This window comes from Schistocerca nitens, chromosome 4 (genome assembly GCF_023898315.1).
Source record: "Schistocerca nitens isolate TAMUIC-IGC-003100 chromosome 4, iqSchNite1.1, whole genome shotgun sequence".
Taxonomy (NCBI): Eukaryota; Metazoa; Arthropoda; class Insecta; order Orthoptera; family Acrididae; genus Schistocerca; species Schistocerca nitens.
The window spans coordinates 956,227,025-956,247,684 of NC_064617.1; the positions used below are offsets into that span (position 1 = coordinate 956,227,025).

At 40.4% G+C, this 20,660-nt stretch overlaps 1 protein-coding gene across 2 annotated transcripts in view; it reads right to left on the reverse strand.

Annotated features, from left to right (window-relative positions):
• Window positions 1–6,020: 6,020 nt before the first annotated feature.
• Window positions 6,021–20,660, reverse strand: part of LOC126253632 (CDK2-associated and cullin domain-containing protein 1-like) — a 64,049-nt gene continuing 49,409 nt past the window's right edge. For both annotated transcript variants that reach the window (XR_007546008.1, XM_049955117.1), the window contains one exon: window positions 6,021–7,241. The gene's annotated coding sequence lies outside the window, so the exon portion shown is untranslated. The remainder of the gene's footprint in view (window positions 7,242–20,660) is intronic.

Here is a 20,660-nt window from a genome sequence, read left to right on the forward strand (position 1 = left end):
TATAGTCTGAAACCAAGTTCCTCCAATCAGAGCTCTCAGAATCGCATGAAAACTGTCAACGTATCTTAACGAACCTTTAGTTAGCTTGCAGTATTATAAATAGTGGTGTATTCTAAGCATCATTTAACAGCTGGAATACTCAGCTCAGTTTGCTGTGTATTTGACAATCATCAATCACAGCAGGCAACAGTGTATTCTGCAAGTGCAGCAGCCCGGCAACTGTTTGATCATGCCACAACCGAGATGCAGTTGATGACCACTGTGGCAGCACCATAGTCATGTTTGACAAGCATCAACTGACAAGTAATTTTAATGGACTGTAATCGCTTTTATCTTTGTGGATTATATTAATGTGGTGCTCCTTCTTGTGCACTTCAAGTGTTAGGGATTTGCCGGTTAAAATGCTTCTCTCTTCTTTGGCCTTCCAATACTTGTTATGCCTACTGGATTATAATTTCTGGCTTTGTAAGGTAGTCTATCACAGAATGGTATGGTATGGTACGGTACTTCAGCTTTCAGTCAGTCAAGTAGTGTGCACATGCAACCAACTGGCGCTCTCTTTTCATGTCCGTTTTCGGGTTAGTAAGCTACACATTGTCCTTCCAGAAGATGTTGCACGCAAAGCTGTTGGTGCACGAAGTCTTACACAATAACCAATAAGAAAACAACAGTAGCTGATGTTGATCATAGGGACCACATATTATGTAATGTCAATACTTTAGGCGCTCATTATCAATTTCACAAAGTGTAGTCTGTGCCAAGAAAAATTACACATACTTAATGACAGTGTCACCACTTGAGAGCGATTTTATCTTCTTAGCTATGTGAATTACCGTCTGGGAATAATAATAAGCTACAAGTACAACAATTTGTACATATAGTGCCTCATCAAAATCAAGTTAGCAGTACACTTGCATTAAAGTAAGACAGCAGCATAACCAGAGAAACATATTAAGATAGACCTATGCCTGTCAGCATGAGGATCACAGCCTTCAGATATAAAATGAAGGTTCGTGTTTAATGTCTTGTCAACATTTGTGTCATCAGAGACACAGTGCTGATGATATCCCAGTTGGACATGGATGAGGGGGAAAATTAGCTAGTCCAACCCCAGAAGTCACTTTGTGAATCCAGAGAACTCCTATATTTGAATGACTGAAATGGGAATCCAGTACCTTTACCACTGGCCATATTGCTCACTTTTGCTTCGTGCAATCAAGTGGAAGTATCGAAGAAAGGTGAAGTTCAAAGAGCTCACTTATTCCTACATACACCCACTTTTAGGGAATTTGGAATAAATGTGGTCTTGGCACTTACTGCCTGCAGTGCCTGAAACGATGGTTTGTCTAGTTTGCTGTCCTCATTGTGGTTTCATTCCTTGGGTAATGTATTTACGCTGTTGAGTAGAGCCAGCTGGCTATTTAAGAAAGTGACAACTACTACCAGTGACTACTGAAGACATCTGTGATTAGTGTGAACATGGGCACCGTACTGTTATTCCGTAAAACAGATACTTTATTGTAAAAAATCATCTGAAGGTCGAATGTTGTAGAATAGTTTTTAATATCAACAACTTGAATTTACACCTTTATGTCCCATATTCCATTAAGGCCCTAATCAGAGACCCGACTTGTGAACATAATGTATTGCATCTCCCAGTCACCAACAGGTCTGTACTTTTTGATTCAGTTAACGTAGAACACCGCATCAGTGATCATAAAGCTGTTACAGTATTGATCAATATGGCTGTAAATAGGAATGTAAGGAAGATATTTTTGCATAGCAAGAGTGACAGAAACAGATTTCAGATTACCTGAGTTGTCAACATGAAAAAATTCATCTTCGGGACAAAAAATGATGAGCATCAAACAGATGATGTTCAAGACTATTGTACAATATATCTTACACAGGTAGGTCCTGAGAAAAGTTGTCAAGGATGGAAAAGACCCGCCATGGTACAACAGCAGTGTTAAAAAGCTACTACGAAACCAAAGAGAGATTCACTGCAAATTTAAGTTCTGCCAAAACCTTACAGATAAATAAAACATGAATGCAACCAAGATCAAGGTAAAGATCAGCGCATGAATTGTTTAACAAATTGGAAAGTAAAATTCTATCTACTAACTTGACAGAAAATCCTAGAAGTTTTGATATTATGTTAAATCAGTAAATGGATTGAAGCCATCTGTCCAGACACTCAGTGATGATAATAGTACTGAAATGAAGACGACAGAGAGAAGGCCAAAATACTCAACATCTTTTTCCAAACTGTTTCACTGAGATAGATTATTGCACAAAAGTAAAAATTACAGATTTTGACATAACTGACAATGGGACAGCACAACTCAACAGAGGGATGACCACAGGACCGTATGGAGTACCGATGCAATTCTACATACAGTACACAAAAACATTTAGGAGCAGTGTACCATGGGTCATTGGAGAAACAAAGTGTTCCTAGTGATTGGAAAAAAAGTGTAGGTCATTCCCATTTTCAAGAAGGGTTGTCAAACAGAAAAGAAAAACAATAAGACTGTATCTCTGACATTGGTATGTTGTAGAATTCTGGAACCTTTTGTATGCTTGCATATCATCACATTTCTTGAGACCAAAAAGTCTTCTGTGTAGTAATCAACATGGGTTCCGTAAACTATGACTGTCTTAAAACCCAGCTCCCCTCAGCATATATCTCACAAAAAGGCCATGAAGGTAAAATTACAGAGACTAGATAGCACACAGAATCTTGCCAACAGTCTTTCTTCCCACGAATCATTCGTGTTTGGAGCATCCCTAACACCCAGAAACTGGTAGATAAAGTCACCCAGGTTTATGCCCTGTTCCTTCATTTCTGGAAGGCATTCAGTACAGTTCTGCACTGCTGCCCAATGAACATTATTATTACTACATTGAAGAGTTTCTAGCAAATAGAACACAGTGTGTCATTCTCAATGGAGAGAAATCTTCAGACAAAAACTAACTTCAAGAATACTCCAAGAGAATGTTATAGGACCATTACTTTTCACAATATATATAAATAATTTAGTCAGTAACATCAGACGGTCCTCATGTCTTTTTGCAGATAATTCTGTTGTAAACCGAGAAGTTGATGCAGCACAAGAAAACTGTAACAAAATGCAGGAAGCCCTGCAGGAGACTGACACTTGGTGCAGGGAGTCACAGGTGACCCTCAACATACACAAATATAAGATATTGTGCATAAATAGGCAGAAAGAACCACCACTGTGCGATTACATGATTGTAAAACAATTACTTGGAGCAGTCACATCCATAAAATATCTACCACAACAATTTAAGGAATGACCACATAAAACTGATCACAGATGCCAGACAGAGATTAATTGGAAGAATCCTCAGGAAGTGTAGTCATCCCACAAATGAGATAGCCTGTGACGCCTTCATTTGACCAATACTTGAATACTACTCATCAGTCTGGGGCCCGTACTGGCAGGATTGACAGAGGAAAGAGAAGAGCCAAAGAAGAGCAGCGTGTTTTGTTACAGGATCATTTAGACAGCAAGAAAGCTTCATGGAGTTGCTCAGACAACTCCAGTGGCAGACACTGAAAGTGAGGCTTTCTGCATCATGGTGTGGTTCAATGTTAATGTTCTGAAAGTGTGCATTCCTAGAAAAGTCAACAAATATATTGCTTCCCTCAGCACATATCTCACAAAAAGGCCATGAAGGTAAAATTACAGAGACTAGATAGCACACAGAAGCTTACCAACAGTCTTTCTTCCCATGAATCATTCGTGTTTGGAGCAGGAAAGATGGGAAGTGACAGTGGTGAACAAAAGAATACTCTAGCACATACTGTAAGGTAGCTTGTGGAGTACTGATGTAGATCTGCACAAGACTGTGTATAGTGTTATCCAGAAGCCATTTCACAGATATTCACTGCTGAACTATGAGCAAAAAAGGTCTATCCTATCAAAGCTTATGAATGGCAGCATTTTGATCTGACCAAGACTATTATAATAGCATCAAGAAACATGAAACCAGAAAAGCAGTTTTGATTTTGGCTTGAAGTTGTCTGCATGGAGTCTATTTGTATCATCTATGGAATTCCTTAACATCATGGTCCTCAGCAAAGCAAATATGTTCTTTGCTACTTTACTCTTTGACATTTATATAGGGCCGTGTATTCTGTCCTTGCCGTCAAAGGATATTGATTACAAGAGCAGGTGTTTCCTAATGCTGTCGGCACCTAACACTCTTTCTTTGCACGGTTCTTGGGGAATCATCTGACATTAATAATAGCTATTCAAAAAACACTTTCTATAGGTTTACTCTTCTCAGTATACAATTTAAAATGAGTATATTCAATAAAAGCAGAGTATATTAACTATCTTTTGATCTGAACAGAACATTTTAAAATTTTTGATATGTTACGAGTCATAAAATTAATGCTGCGGTGTTTGTTTTGACCATAACAACATGAATATTCCAGCACCATCCATATCTGAAGGCATGTCTCAGAGCACACAGGCATTTGTGCCATGTCTTTAAAAAAATTAGACAGGGTGATAATTTGTACTGTGTTTTACTTAGGAAAAGATCCCCTTTCAGTAAAAAATTATTTGATCACAGGAAAGTCACTAAAGGGAATGCATAGATCTATTATAACCATCAGAATGGCAGCTGATACATACAGCAACAGAAACAAGTGGTTCACAACAAGATGATGTAAATACCGTCTGTGCTGGTGCATGAAATCTGCCCCTGTGGACCACCAGACCAGGAGTTGTGCACACTATGCGGCACTGTCTCCATGTCTCTCCAAGCTCTGCCTTGGATCCATTATATTTTGACAAATTTCCAGACTGATTTGCACAGAAATTTGAAATTGGTGAGTTGAAGGAGTCAGTCCGTCTTTCTTATTGGCTGTCTTCTGTAATTTTGTCCATGTTGAATACCATGTAGAAAGAGGAGTGTTTTGTGTATGTTGAACAGAATTAGACTGTAATAGTTGATTGATGATCTCCATTTAGGGTGAACAACTTTCATGACTGAGCTTTACCGACCAACTGCAAGTACCAGGAAACTTTTCTGTAGTATGTAAAAATTAATGTTTGCAAGCTGTGAAAATCCACTGCTAGGAAAGAATGTTTGTATTATTCCAGTTTTAAATAAATTGGGAAGTACAGATAACTTTGTCATAGTGAATGCGAAACTAAATAATTTAAGCTCTCTATTTCCCAGATACTGTGTTGAGAATATTAGTTGGCTATAGTATTTGCCTTCCTAGTATGAACTTTATTTACAGGGCAGCTGTGATTGAGAAGTTGTAGTTGTAATTTTTAGGTGAGACACATGAAAAGAACCTAAAGTAGGATGTTATGTGGGGACACTCTTTTTCCCAGTATTTGTCAGGTATCACTTACAATATATGTGCTGCCACTGGAAAGTGGGAAGCAACGAGAATGTTGTACTTGGTCAATTACAGATGTATTAACATCACTAGGCAGGGAAACAAGTCATAAACAATTCTGTAAAGTAAAAATACATATAAAATTCCTCACAACCATATATCCTACTGCATTCCTGCTGAAAAACAATGATATCCAACCTTAATCTGCTAATTCATGCCTACACATTCCTACATCAGTCTGTCAGTATATCTCCTCCCTCCCTTTTTTCTCCACGCCAACTTCATGGCTTATGTACATCCCTCCACACTATTTTCAGTGGTCGGCCTTGCAATTCTCCTTCTTGTATAGGAAATGCAACTATGCTGCCTGCACATGAGCCTCCCTCTCCTCCTCCCCAGCTGCCTCTCCTGTTTCCATATCTGATCCCTCAGGTCTGTGATTTTCACCTCCCTCACTCTGTCCCAAACCAACTCTCACCTGCTAACATGTGTATCAACTACTCTAAATTTGTTTTGTATGGAACTGCATATTAGCTACCTTCATACAAGATTCTACAATACATTAGTTGGTACAGAAAATAATGTAGAAGTTCAGAGGCAGAGTTTAGGCAGAGCAGTAAAAAACTATATGTAATTCACATAAATAAGTAAACATGTATTTCTGATTCTGCTGTATACCACAGATTCAAACACTTATCAATACACGTACAAAAAACGACAAAACAACAAGGGTAAATTTTAAAGCAAGAAAATACATGTACTTATCTGATATTGTTTCACACAGGAATGTTCTACAATACAATGTTAATCATGCATCCTAAGCACGGTAGTTATCAATAAAAAAATAAATCTCTACAATAAAAATCCATGTAAAATAAATGTCATATAATACAGCAAAAATTATGTATTTATGAAGGTATATTATGCACAAATATTTTGGTTAAGAACTCTGTACAAATATAATTACAGTATGTAGTATGTTAGTTTCTTGCGACCTGCTTCTACTACAAAATATGTCATAAAATGAAATCACACACAAAAGGCTTATTTCAGTTACTGAAGTTCTGATTTTGAGAACCTCAGTGCACCATTACTGAAAGCACTTTACTTCCGCATAATCTGCATATTTACAGCGTATGTAAGCCACAGCCAAGGAGTTCATATCAAGGAATATATACACACAATGAAATTATATAACTTTTCATTTATTTTGGTGACATGGAGATAAATATTTTACTGTGAACTGAAAATACAATGATGTCAATTAAAAAAAAAAAAAAACAGAATAGCACCGAGTGCATTTTTTAAGAATTGAAAATGGTCATTAAAAAGATGTCTTCATCTGTTATACAAGTCAGCGCATCACTCAGTCAATCAACGTATACTTTAAAAAAACTGGGCTAATTTTAAATTCACTTCAAACTGAATTTCAACAATGATTGTTTCCAGTCAGATGTGTACATTAATACAATCTTTGTATAATAAATGAAGACAACTTTCACATAATCATTTTTCATCATTCACAATTTTTTATGCGAGTTACTTAACAAAAATGTTGTCAATTAAGAATATTATTCATGTGCATACAATACCAAACAAACACAACAGTAAAACACACACACACACACACACACACACACACACACACACACACACACACACACCTCTCTCTTCTCTGCCACTCCCTCTGGGTTCAGTTTCCTCTCAGACTTTTCTTTACAATCTGGAACAGACACTGTTGTTCAGGAGAGAAACTGCTCATTCCTCATCCTCACTTCTTGTGCTGCTGGTAACATGTAGGAAAATGGAAGATAGATGCAATTGCTCACTGTTCTCATGTTGATAGATTCAACTGAAAAATAAACAAATAAATTAAAAAATCATCTTATTTGGAGTGTATAAAACACCCAACCTCTGTGTCAGGGTAATCAAAATGAAATTTCATGTTCTTATGTATTCAGACTTGGATAACTGAGTCCATAAGGATAACAATGCAATATACAGCTGAATGTTACTTTGCATTAATTAAAATATAATGATGAGTAACAAAATTATTTTTTAGCCACTCACTTCGTAAATGAACCGAATGAATCTAAACTGCTTGACCATTTATAAAATGATGGCTATGTTTGTTACATATATGGCCTGTGTGGTGTCACCGCTAGACACCACACTTGCTAGGTGGTAACTTAAATCGGCCGCGGTCCTGTAGTACATGTCGGACCCGCGTGTCGCCACTGTGTAATCGCAATCCTAGCGCCACCACATGGCAGGTAACAAGACACGGACTTGACCTCGCCCCAGTTGTACGGACGACATAGCTTGCGACAAGACGTATCACGTCTTCCTCTCATTTGCCGAGAGACAGATTAAATAGCCTTCAGCTAGTCCATCGCTACTACCTAGCAAGGCGCCATGTGTATCATTGCTAATTGCTTACTACTATGCAAGAGATGTATTTCAACAAGAAGAACATCATTAAAAGTTAAGTAGATGACAATCTCTCTTCTTTTCTTTATAGTTTTTCATCCAGTCTCCTGTTTCAGAATTTACGCCCGTCTGCGTTAGTTTCGCGTGCACCTAGCCACTCATTGTGTCGAGACCTTAGGGAATCGACACAACAGCCTGTACATTAAGAGGTTTTCCTTTTTATTAAATATGATTTATAGCTACAAATTTTAAAATAATTTCTCCTACATTAAGGCACTTGACTTTTCAAGGAATGAGTTTTTCAATGCCCACATTGTACAATCCTTCAATTCAGCATCTGTGAGCTAACCAATGCTTTCACACTATCCTTTAACTCACTGACTACTTCAAACTGCTGTGATCCTAGCTATTTTTTCATCTTCAGAATCAGGTGAAAATCAATAGGTGACAAATCAGGGCTGCATGGAGGATGGTTAAGCACTTCCCAATTGAAACTATTAAACAATATTAGTATACATGCAGTAGTTATGTGGCCTAGTGTTTTCCTGCACAAAAAATGACATGAGAAATCAACCTCCCACACCTTTTGTTCTGGTTGAGTATACTGGGTTTGTTTAGAATTCCACAGTAAATTTTGGAGTTTATTGTTGTGTTCTTTTCTCCCCCCAAAAAACAGTAACCATCAGTTTATGTGCAGAAATTATTTGGCGGCACTTTATGGGCTTCTGTGGCAAGCTAGTGTTGCTCACTCCACTGACTGTTTCAGATTGATTCTTTGTCTTCATCTTGATGCATGTGATCCATGTTTCATCCCTTGCACAATGCAACTGAAGGATTTGTCACCTTCTGAATTGTACCACATCTGAAACAATAATGTGGCTACAAAACAATAATGTGGCTACAAACCTCTTCATTTTGTGGACATCAGAACTTTTGGAACCCATCATGCACAAAAATGGTGAAACAGACTTTATCAGTCAAAAGTTTGTGCAAGACTGTCCATTATATCTGAGGCAATACTGACCGATAATTCTGTAATCTTGAACTAATAACTTTCTGTGATTTTGTCACTGACTTTTGCAACAAGTTCATTTGTCATAACAGATGGTAATCCAGTTCTTTCTTCATCATGATCATTTACCCGACTTTTCCGAAACAAACAGCACCTTTTTTCCTACAGTACTATCAGTCATAACATTCTCACTGCATACTGCACGAAGTTCACTATGAACGTCTACAGCTTTCATGTTTTTTTGCACATAGAAAATTGACTACAGCATGTAATTCACAGGTGAGAGGATTTTTTTTTACTCTAGTGGACATTTTGATTCACAGTTACGGTCAAACAACAGTCCAGTAATCTCAAGCTGCAAGATACAGCAAATCACTTTGCAACTTCCCACTACTCTGTGCACTAGACAACATTAGAACTTACTTTCAGAATAGCCCCCGTAATCCAGTACTCCAATCAATAACTTACTTAAAATAGATTTATTGTTATGAAACATACACTCCTGGAAATGGAAAAAAGAACACATTGACACCGGTGTGTCAGACCCACCATACTTGCTCCGGACACTGCGAGAGGGCTGTACAAGCAATGATCACACGCACGGCACAGCGGACACACCAGGAACCGCGGTGTTGGCCGTCGAATGGCGCTAGCTGCGCAGCATTTGTGCACCGCCACCGTCAGTGTCAGCCAGTTTGCCGTGGCATACGGAGCTCCATCGCAGTCTTTAACACTGGTAGCATGCCGCGACAGCGTGGATGTGAACCGTAAGTGCAGTTGACGGACTTTGAGCGAGGGCGTATAGTGGGCTTGCGGGAGGCCGGGTGGACGTACCGCCGAATTGCTCAACACGTGGGGCGTGAGGTCTCCACAGTACATCGATGTTGTCGCCAGTGGTCGGTGGAAGGTGCACGTGCCCGTCGACCTGGGACCGGACCGCAGCGACGCACGGATGCACGCCAAGACCATAGGATCCTACGCAGTGCCGTAGGGGACCGCACCGCCACTTCCCAGCAAATTAGGGACACTGTTGCTCCTGGGGTATCGGCGAGGACCATTCGCAACCGTCTCCATGAAGCTGGGCTACGGTCCCGCACACCGTTAGGCCGTCTTCCGCTCACACCCCAACATCGTGCAGCCCGCCTCCAGCGGTGTCGCGACAGGCGTGAATCGAGCGATGAATGGAGACGTGTCGTCTTCAGTGATGAGAGTCGCTTCTGCCTTGGTGCCAATGATGGCCGTATGCGTGTTTGGCGCCGTGCAGGTGAGTGTCACAATCAGGACTGCATACGACCGACGCACACAGGGCCAACACCCGGCATCATGGTGTGGGGAGCGATCTCCTACAATGGCCATACACCACTGGTGATCGTCGAGGGGACACTGAATAGTGCACGGTACATCCAAACCGTCATCGAACCCATCGTTCTACCATTCCTAGACCGGCAAGGGAACTTGCTGTTCCAACAGGACAATGCACGTCCGCATGTATCCCGTGCCACCCAACGTGCTCTAGAAGGTGTAAGTCAACTACCCTGGCCAGCAAGATCTCCGGATCTGTCCCCCATTGAGCATGTTTGGGACTGGATGAAGCGTCGTCTCACACGGTCTGCACGTCCAGCACGAACGCTGGTCCAACTGAGGCGCCAGGTGGAAATGGCATGGCAAGCCGTTCCACAGGACTACATCCAGCATCTCTACGATCGTCTCCATGGGAGAATAGCAGCCTGCATTGCTGCGAAAGGTGGACATACACTGTACTAGTGCCGACATTGTGCATGCTCTGTTGCCTGTGTCTATGTGCCTGTGGTTCTGTCAGTGTGATCATGTGATGTATCTGACTCCAGGAATGTGTCAATAAAGTTTCCCCTTCCTGGGACAATGAATTCACGGTGTTCTTATTTCAATTTCCAGGAGTGTATGTGAGAAAAAACTATGATACCCTTACAATAGGTGGGTATCTGTCACTTTGGGACCTGAACAATCAGCCACCCTTTGTAATTTTGTCAACCTATATTTCTTTCCTCCTAAGGAATGAACTAATAATTCCAAAAGTTAGGAATAGTCTGGAATTTTGCATCCTGAAGGTTAGTGTGTGTGTGTGTGTGTGTGTGTGTGAATGAAAAAGGCTAGAGAAATATGGAGTTGGTTAAAAAAATCACAAAGAATAGTGAAATACAGTGGACATGGAAACTAAAAAGTCCTCTACGCTGACATTGTAGCAAGCTGTATTAGTTATTAGTACAGTGGCTTGCTCTTTATCAGTCTCTAATTAAACTGATACAACAATAATGGACGCCAAAAGATGGGTACTATTTTTTTCTTGCCTGACTTGCCCTGTCTTTTGTGCCAGCCATACCATATTGTTTGTTTGCTTCTATCATTCAGCAATGCTGCTTGAGTTCTGACTGTTCATATTTTGCTGTCCTCTTCACACATCATCAAACCAAACATCACACTATCATATAAAAGGTGATAAAAAATCTCACCAAGCAGCGGCAGGTGAAAACACAATTGAAAGTGTTTAACTTTTACTAGTTTTACTTCTCATCCCGTCCGGTAAGTATTCTACGAGTCAAGGATTTGGGTGACTTTTCTGAACTGTATCCCTTTCCCTAAACCTCTTCAGTACTTTTCCTTAACCCCTCTTGCTTCCACTTCAACTCTTCTGCCAGAAGAAAGAGCCACTGGCTTCAAAAGCCTGTAAAAGTTAAACCCTTTTGTGTGTGTGTGTGTGTGTGTGTGTGTTCCCCTGCCGCCGCTTGGTGAGTAGATTTTTTATCCATTTGTTTATATTATATTATCAATAACTGATTATTTTTGTTGCAAATATCACACTAGATTAATATGGAACTACGAGGGTTCGAACTTTAATAGTGTCACCTATTTATTTACAGCTTGTACAAAATAGATACATGTTACAAAGTTTTACCGACCTTCAAAGTAGTCACCAGCATTGTGTGTAACCCGTTGCCAGCGATGTGGAAGTCGCAGGATACTCTTAGCAGTGCCAGTTGTGTTGACAGTTCAAGCGGCGCGGTCTACTGCGCGACGAATTTGTAGCAGTTCTGAAGCGAATGTCGTGAAGTGTTTCCTTCAGTTTAGAAATCGAGTTGAACTTGTGAAGGCTTGAGTCAGGGGAGTGCAGTAGGTGGTATACCACTTAGCAGCCCCATCAGTCAAACAAATCAGTAACAGTTTGCACTGTACGTGTTTCAGCATTGTCCTGCAAAATGATGGTCAGGTCCTGCAGAAAGTGTCATCACTTATGTCTCTGTGCTGTTCATTTTTGGAACACAACCTACGGCCAGCTTAGGGACAGAAGTGATGACACTTTCTGCAGGACAATGCTCAAGCATGTACAGTGCAAGCTGTTACTGATTTGTTTGACTGTTGGGGCTACTAAATGCTATACCACCTACTAAACTCCCCTGACTTAAGCCCTTGTGAGTTCAACTCGATTTCTAAACTGAAGGAAACACTTCACGACATTCGCTTCAGAACTGCTACAAATTCATCGGGCAGTAGACCGCGCCGCTTGAACTGTCAACACAACTGGCACTGCTAAGAGTATCCTACGACTTCCACATTGCTGGCAACGGGTTATACACAATGCTGGTGATTACTTTTGAAGGTCAGTAAAACTTTGAAACACGCATCTATTTTGTATGAGCTGTAAATAAATAGTTGTCAATATTAAAGTTCAAACCCTCGTATTGTATCAAACTGGCAAAGAAAATTCAACTTAAGGCCCTTAATCTGTTCTTAGTTCGGAAATCATTTCTTACCCTGTATTACCTCCTCAGGGGACACTGCCTTAACATAGATCTGTCTGTGTGGGCGAAGTGGTTTGTGAGATCTGGATGGCTATGCCGGGGTTCGCTCACCTACCAGAAAGATCACCCAAGCCGGACAGGCCAAAGGGGAGGAGCCAGACAAAGTGTATCCCACAACGGCCTATCGATCCCCTTTTCCTATCGCAAACCTGTCCTCACCATGTCCTCTACCTGTCATTTCCTGTTATATGTATAAGACCTCAATGGCAGCGACAGTGGAGAAAGAGCCTTCCAGAATGGTGAAGCTGGCGGAAGAGGCATCTCTTCACTTTGGGTACGAAACGAGCACAAGTAGCGACTGTACCCCACTGGCGCAGCTACAGACAGGATCTGACTCATAGGGAGTGGTTGATTTTAAGCTGGGCATCCTACTGCCTATGTGGAAAGAGTAACGGGAATCTACCACATTACAGTCCCAAGCAGTACATGGTATGTCTCTCCATGTGAAAGATTCCGGAGTTTAAACTTCCCATAATTCGGATCTCCGGGAGGTGAACACATCGAGAATACACATATTTGAAAGGAAGAAAGGGACAGTGAAGGAAGGAAAGGTAAGGATTGGAACATTGAATGTAAGGACACTACTGCAAGCAGGAAAGCTAGAGAATGCAAAACAGGAGATGAAAAGGAACAGATTAGATGCCCTCGGTCTGTGTGAAATGAGATGGGGAGAGAATGGTGAGATAGAAAATGTAGATTATAAGCTCTTTTACTCAGAGAAATCAAGAGTGGTGAAAACGGAGTAGGAATATTCATAGGGCAAAAGCTGAAAAATAAGGTAATGAAGGTGCAATATGATGATAGAAGACTGATGATGATATGACTGAAGGGTAGTTCAAAAGATCTGGTGTTAATACAGGTATATATGCCAACCAGCCAGCATAGAGATGAGGAAGTGGAGGTATATTATGAGAAAATACAAGAACTCATTGAGAAAGAAAATAGAAATGCCTGCATTACAATCACATGGGGGGACTGGAATGAAAGTGGTGGGTGAAGGAAGAAATGAAAATACAGTAGGAAAATTTGGATTAGGAATAAGAAATGAGAGAGGTGAATGACTAATTAGTTTCTGTCAAGAAAATTCATTAGCAGTGGGTAACACATTATTTGAACACCACAAAAGGCATGTTACACAGGGATATCAAATTTGAATAGGGAGCCTGACACAGAAAAGGTTTAGGAACTGTTTGAAGAATGTCAAAGCTTATACAGGTTGTTGTGGTCTTCAGTCCTGACACTGGTTTGATGCATGTCTCCATGCTACTCTATCCTGCGCAAGCTTCTTCATCTCCCAGTGCCTACTGCAGCCTACATACTTCTGAATCTGCTTAGTGTATCCATCTCTTGGTCTCCCTCTACGATTTTTACCCTCCACGCTGCCCTCCAGTACTAAATTGGTGATCCCTTGATGCCTCAGAACATGTCCTACCAACCGATCCCTTCTTCTAGTCAAGTTGTGCCACAAACTCCTCTTCTCTCCAATTCTATTCAATACCTCATCATTAGTTATGTGATCTACCCATCTAATCTTCAGCGTTCTTCTGTAGTACCATATTTCGAAAGCTTCTATTCTCTTCTTGTCTAAACTATTTATCGTCCATGTTTCACTTCCATACATGGCTACACTCCATACAAATACTTTCAGAAACGACTTCCTGACACTTAAATCAATACTTGATCTTAACAAATTTCTCTTCTTCAGAAACGCTTTCCTTGCCGTTGCCAGTCTACATTTTATATCCTCTCTACTTCGACCATCATCAGTTATTTTGCTTCCCAAATAGCAAAACTCCTTTACTACTTTAATTGTCTCATTTCTTAATCTAATTCCCTCAGCATCACCAGATTTAATTCGACAACATTCCGTTATCCTAGTTTTGCTTGTGTTGATGTTCACCTTAAATCCTCCTTTCAAGACACTGTCCATTCCGTTCAACTGCTCTTCCAAGTCCTTTGCTGTCTCTGACAGAATTAAAATGTCATCGGCGAACCTCAAAGTTTTTATTTCTTCCCCCTGGATTTTAATACCTACTCCGAACTTTTCTTTAGTTTCTTTTACTGCTTGCTCAATATACAGAGTGAATAACATCGGGGAGAGGCTACAACCCTGTCTCACTCCCTTCCCAACCACTGCTTCCCTTTCATGTCCCTCGACTCTTATAACTGCCATCTGGTTTCTGTAAAAATTGTAAATAGCCTTTCGCTCCCTGTATTTTACCCCTGCCACCTTCAGAATTTGAAAGAGAGTAAGTATTCCAGTCAACACTGTCAAAAGCTTTCTCTAAGTCTACAAATGCTAGAAATGTAGGTTTGCCTTTTCTTAATCTTTCTTCTAAGATAAGTCATAGGGTCAGTATTGCCCCACGTGTTCCAACATTTCTACTGAATCCAAACTGATCTTTCCCGAGGTCGGCTTCTACCGGCTTTTCCATTCGTCTGTAAAGAATTCGCGTTAGTATTTTGCAGCTGTGACTTATTAAACTGATAGTTCGGTAATTTTCACATGTGTCAACGCCTGCTTTCTTTGAGATTGGAATTATTATATTCTTCTTGAAGTCTGAGGGTATTTCGCCTGTCTCATACTTTTTGCTCACCAGATGGTAGAGTTTTGTTAGGACTGGCTCTCCCAAGGCCGTCAGTAGTTCTAATGGAATGTTGTCTACTCCTGGGGCCTTGTTTCGACTCATGTCTTTCAGTGCTCTGCCAAACTCTTCACGCAGTATCGTATCTCCCATTTCATCTTCATCGACATTCTCTTCCCTTTCTATAACATTGCCCTCAAGTACATCGCCCTTGTATAGTCCCTCTATATACTCCTTCCACTTTTCTGCTTTCCCTTCTTTGCTTAGAACTGGGCTTCCATTTGAGCTCTTAATATTCATACAAGTGGTTCTCATTTCTCCAAATGTCTCTCTAATTTTCCTGTAGGCAGTATCTATCTTACCCCTAGTGAGATAAGCCTCTACATCCTTACATTTGTCCTCGCCATGCCTGCTTAGCCATTTTGCACTTCCTGTCGATCTCATTTTTGAAACGTTTGTATTCCTTTTTGCCTGCTTCATTTACTGCATTTTTGTATTTTCTTCTTTAATCAATTAAATTCAATATTCCTTCTGTTACCCAAGGGTTTCTACTAGCCCTCGTCTTTTTACCTACTTGATCCTCTGCTGCCTTCACTACTTCATCCCTCAGAGCTACCCATTCGTCTTCTACTGTATTTCTTTCCCCCATTCCTGTCACTTGTTCCCTTATGCTGTTCCTGAAACTCTGTACAACCTCTGGTTTAGTCAGTTTATCCAGGTCCCGTTGTTGTTGTGGTCTTCGGTCCTGAGACTGGTTTGATGCAGCTCTCCATGCTACTCTATCCTGTGCAAGCTTCTTCATCTCCCAGTACCTACTGCAACCTACATCCTTCTGAATCTGCTTAGTGTATTCATCTCTTGGTCTCCCCCTACGATTTTTACCCTCCACGCTGTCCTCCAATACTAAATTGGTGATCCCTTGATGCCTCAGAACATGTCCTACCAACCGATCCCTTCTTCTGGTCAAGTTGTGCCACAAACTCTTCTCCCCAATCCTATTCAGTACCTCCTCATTAGTTATGTTATCTACCCATCTAATCTTCAGCATTCTTCTGTAGCACCACATTTCGAAAGCTTCTATTCTCTTCTTGTCCAAACTATTTACCGTCCATGTTTCACTTCCATACATGGCTACACTCCATACAAATACTTTCAGAAAAGACTTCCTGACACTTAAATCTATACTCGATGTTAAGAAATTTCTCTTTTTCAGAAACGCTTTCCTTGCCATTGCCAGTCTACATTTTGCATCCTTTCTACTTCGACCATCATCAGTTATTTTGCTCCCCAAATAGCAAAACTCCTTTACTACTTTAAGTGTCTCATTTCCTAATCTAATACCCTCAACATCACCCGACTTAATTCGACTACATTCCATTATCCTCGTTTTGCTTTTGTTGATGTTCATCTTATATCCTCCCTTCAAGACCCCATCCATTCTGTTCAACTGCTCTTCCAAGTCCTTTGCTGTCTCTGACAGAATTAAAATGTCATCGGCGAACCTCAAAGTTTTTATTTCTTCTCCATGGATTTTAATACCTACTCCAAATTTTTCTTTTGTTTCCTTTACTGCTTGCTCAATATACAGATTGAATAACATCGGGGAGAGGCTACAACCCTGTCTTACTCCCTTCCCAACCACTGCTTGCCTTTCCCCCCATGTCCTCAAATTCCCACCTTTTTTCAGTTTCTTCAGTTTTAATCTACAGTTCATAACCAATAGATTGTGGTCAGAGTCCACATCTGCCCCTGGAAATGTCCTACAATTTAAAACCTGGTTCCTAAATCTCTGTCTTACCATTATATAATCTATCTGAAATCTGTCAGTATCTCCAGGCTTCTTCCATGTATACAACCTTCTTTCATGATTCTTGAACCAAGTGTTAGCTATGATTAAGTTGTGCTCTGTGCAAAATTCTACCAGGCGGCTTCCTCTTTCATTTCTTCCCCCCAATCCTAATTCACCTACTATGATTCCTTCTCTCCCTTTTCCTACTGATGAATTCCAGTCACCCATGACTATTAAATTTTCGTCTCCCTTCACTACCTGAATAATTTCTTTTATCTCATCATACATTTCTTCAATATCTTCGTCATCTGCAGAGCTAGTTGGCATATAGACTTGTACTACTGTGGTAGACGTGGGCTTCGTGTCTATCTTGGCCACAATAATGCGTTCACTATGTTGTTTGTAGTAGCTTACCCGAACTCCTATGTTTTTATTCATTATTAAACCTACTCCTGCATTACCCCTATTTGATTTTGTATTTATAACCCTGTATTCACCTGACCAAAGCCTTGTTCCTCCTGCCACCGAACTTTGCTAATTCCCACTATATCTAACTTTAACCTATCCATTTCCCTTTTTAAATTTTCTAATCTACCTGCCCGATTAAGGGATCTGACGTTCCAAGTTCCCATCTGTAGAATGCCAGTTTTCTTTCTCCTGATAATGATGTCCTCCTGAGTAGTCCCCGCCCGGAGATCCGAACAGGGGACTATTTTACCTCCGGAATATTTTACCCAAGAGGACGCCATCATCATTTATCCACACAGTAAAGCTGCATGCCCTCTGGAAAAATTACGGCCGTAGTTTCCCCTTGCTTTCAGCCGTTCGCAGTACCAGCACAGTAAGGCCGTTTTGGTTGATGTTACAAGGCCATATCAGTCAATCATCTAGACTGTTGTCCCTGCAACTACTGAAAAGGCTGCTGCCCCTTTTCAAGAACCATACATTTGTCTGGCCTCTCAACAGATACCCCTCCGTTGTGGTTGCACCTACGGTACGGCTATCTGTATCGCTGAGGCACGCAAGCCTCCCCACCAACGGCAAGGTCTATGGTTCATGGAGGGGGGGGGGGGGGGGGGGGCTTGCTCAATATACAGATTGAATACAGGAGTGGATATAAATTCAGACCACAACCTAGTAGTGGGAGAAAGACAAGCAAAGTTGAAAAAAGTCTGGAGAGGTCAAGCAAAAGAAAGAATAAACATAGAAAGACTTGAAGAGGTAGGAAAGGAATCAGATTTGGAAAACAGATTTATGGAAAAATGGGAAAGCGGTAGTGTTGATGAAAGTGCTAATGACAAATGGATAAAAATGAGGGTAGGACTCATGGACTCTGCCAAAGAAGTACTAGGAATTAAAGTATCGCAAAGCACCAGCAAAGAATGGATAACAGAAAACATGTTAAAAAAGATGGAAGAGCGGAGAAAGTGGAAAAATGTAGAAACTGAAGAAGGCAAAAAGAGGTACAGGAAACTGAATAATGAATTAAGATGAGAAACTGAAGAAGCAAGAGAAAAATGGATTAAATAGAAATGAGACGAAATACAGAAAATGGAAAAAAGGGGAAGTATGAAATAATGTATAGACTGGCTAGTGAGAAAGTTTTTGAACATAAAAGAAAGAGGAATAACATGGAAATAGAATGAGCAGATGGTACTCTAGCAGAAAAACCACAGGAGGGTTTGAACAGGTGGCAAGAATATGCTGAATGTCTGTATAAGGGGGATGAGATACAAAGTGAAATTAAGGTTGAAGAGGAGCAATATGTGCCAGAATATGGAAAGGGATTCACCATCTTGGAAGCAAAAATAGAAAAGGTGCTGAAGGAGATGAAGAATAGGAAGGCATGTGCCATCAGAACTGTAAAGAGTCTGGGAAACAAGGCAATAAAGGAAATGGTCTACCTCTGTAATGAGATATAGGACAAAGGGGAATGGCCTGAGGACTTCCTTGCAACAATTATGATACCAATAGAGGAAAAGATAAACATGAAAAAATGTGAAGAGCATAGGACCATCAGTCTAATTTCTCATGCAGCTAAAGTGTTTCTCAGAGTGTTGAATAGAAGGCTATATGGCAAGCTGGATAGAGGGATTGCAGAGGAGCAGTTTGGATTTAGACGAGGAAAAAGGAACAAGAGATGCCTGTTAAGAACTATACGGGAAAGATATAAGGAAAAAGTTAGAGAAATCTTTGCTGTTGTTATAGATTCAGAAAAGGCTTTTGACAGAGTTCAGTGGAGCAAGCTGATGGATATTTTGAAGAGGAAAGGAGTAGATTGGAAAGAGAGATGACTGATACAGAATCTATATTTACACTAGAAAGTAAGGATAAGGACTGGAAATGAAGTGTCAGAAGGAAGCAGCATTGGATGAGGTGTTAGACAAGGTTGTTGCCTTTCCCCCACTGTTGTTTAATGCATACCTTGAAGATATTATTTCAGAAGTTTGACCTTTTGTACTACAACTAAGCTATTGTACCCAAAAAGTTGAACAGGATCACAAAGTTTCAGCACGACAGGTCTCTTAGACACTGAACAATGGTAAAACAAAGTTGATCATTTATTCATTTCAGTCGCAATGTCAAAAACGAGCCTTTACGAAAAGGTGGCTAGTGGCCCCACCACACTACTTATGAAGCTGTAATTTTCAGTGCTTCGTGTAAGGTCTATGTCTACATCCTGTAAAAATTTCATCAAAATTGGAGATGGTCAAGTGGGGGGCCTGTCTAAATTTAGGTCACTTGACATGGAATGACGCTAATGGGAATTTTGGTGTTTCTTAAAGAAGCTATTTATTCATCATCAACTTTGTCCCTTTCAAAGCAATGCCCCTCATACATAACACACTTATGCCACACTTTTTACAATCTAGGATGGATGCACATCTGGAAGTCACTTTTCGTTGTGCTGTTCAGCTCCTTTAGTGATTGCCTTTTTTTTTTTTTTTTTTTTTAAATCTCATGAATGGTGACAAAACAGCATCCTATCATGGTTCTCCTCAGCCTCAGGAATAGAAAGAAGTCACATGGGGTCCATGTCCGGTGAATACGGTAGCTGAGGCAACATAAGAGTTTTGTTTTTTGCCAAAAAGTCATGAATGAGCATTGACGTATGAGTGGGAGCATTATTCTGATGTCATTTCCATGAGTGGTTTTGTGGCAATTCTGATCGTTTTCTTCAGGTAGCTTTATGAAAACAGCACATACCTTCCAAATAGTATTCCTTATTTACCATGCAACCATAATGCAGGAACTCATCATGCACTACCCCGTTGTAATCGAAGAAAACAGTGAGACCAGCCTTCATATGTGATTGAAGTTGTCAAATTTTTTTTGGTCTTGGCTTTTCAGGCAGTTTCCATTGGGACAATTGGGCCTTGGTTTTGACATCATACCAGTATACCCATGTTTTGTGACCTGTTACAATCTCCTTTAGAAGTTCAGGATTGTCGTCGACTTCATTCTGCAATTCCTGAGCGATGTGCATGTGACATAGTTTTTGTTCAAAACTCAACAATTTTGACACAAACATTGCTGCTACACGTTCCATGCCCAAAATATCTGAAAAAAGTGCTTAGTCTGACCCAAGGAATGCTGACATCATCAGAAACCTCTCTGA